The sequence below is a fragment of the Oenanthe melanoleuca genome, chromosome 3, assembly GCF_029582105.1.
Source record: "Oenanthe melanoleuca isolate GR-GAL-2019-014 chromosome 3, OMel1.0, whole genome shotgun sequence".
NCBI lineage: Eukaryota > Metazoa > Chordata > Aves > Passeriformes > Muscicapidae > Oenanthe > Oenanthe melanoleuca.
In genome coordinates, this window is record NC_079336.1 from 54,235,012 (window position 1) to 54,235,259 (window position 248).

Consider the following 248-nt stretch of genomic DNA (forward strand, 5'->3'; position numbering starts at 1 on the left):
CATCCTGCCTCTCTGGCACATGAACCAGGGAGCTCCCCACAGCATCTGGAGACCCCCAGCCCTGCACAGGGTCCCTCCAGCATCCCCTGGGTGTGCTCAGTCTAGTCCAAGTAACAGCTAATTCCTGAGGTGGGATTTGTGCTTCCATTTTCTGCACTCCCAGACAAGCCAAGCTGAATGTCATTTTAATTTTTTTTTTTTTTTTTTTTTTTTTTTTTTTTTTTTTTTTTTTTTTTTTTTTGTATGCT